Consider the following 338-nt stretch of genomic DNA (forward strand, 5'->3'; position numbering starts at 1 on the left):
ATCCTCCTAATGTCTTTATTTTCTTGCATTTGTATCCCCCTTTATTTTCGTTATTATAATTACCTCGTTTTCGTTTTTTTTTTATAATTATCATATTTTCTTTTCTTTTTTCTCGTTCTTACAACAATTTTTTTCCTTCTTTCTTTCTCTTTTTTTCTCTCGTTTTCGTCTTCTGTTTAATCATCCTAATCCTCTTTGCATTCCCGCTTTTGCAACAGCCCTCCGAGCGGCTTCCGGCTAAATGGCTGAAAATGAGAACAAATGCAATTTTAATCAGTGGATGCGAAGTATGGATCGTGTGGACGCCTGGCTTTTATGGGCAGCCTTGCCGACGATAA

This window comes from Penaeus monodon, chromosome 34, assembly GCF_015228065.2.
Source record: "Penaeus monodon isolate SGIC_2016 chromosome 34, NSTDA_Pmon_1, whole genome shotgun sequence".
In the NCBI taxonomy this organism is placed as follows: Eukaryota; Metazoa; Arthropoda; class Malacostraca; order Decapoda; family Penaeidae; genus Penaeus; species Penaeus monodon.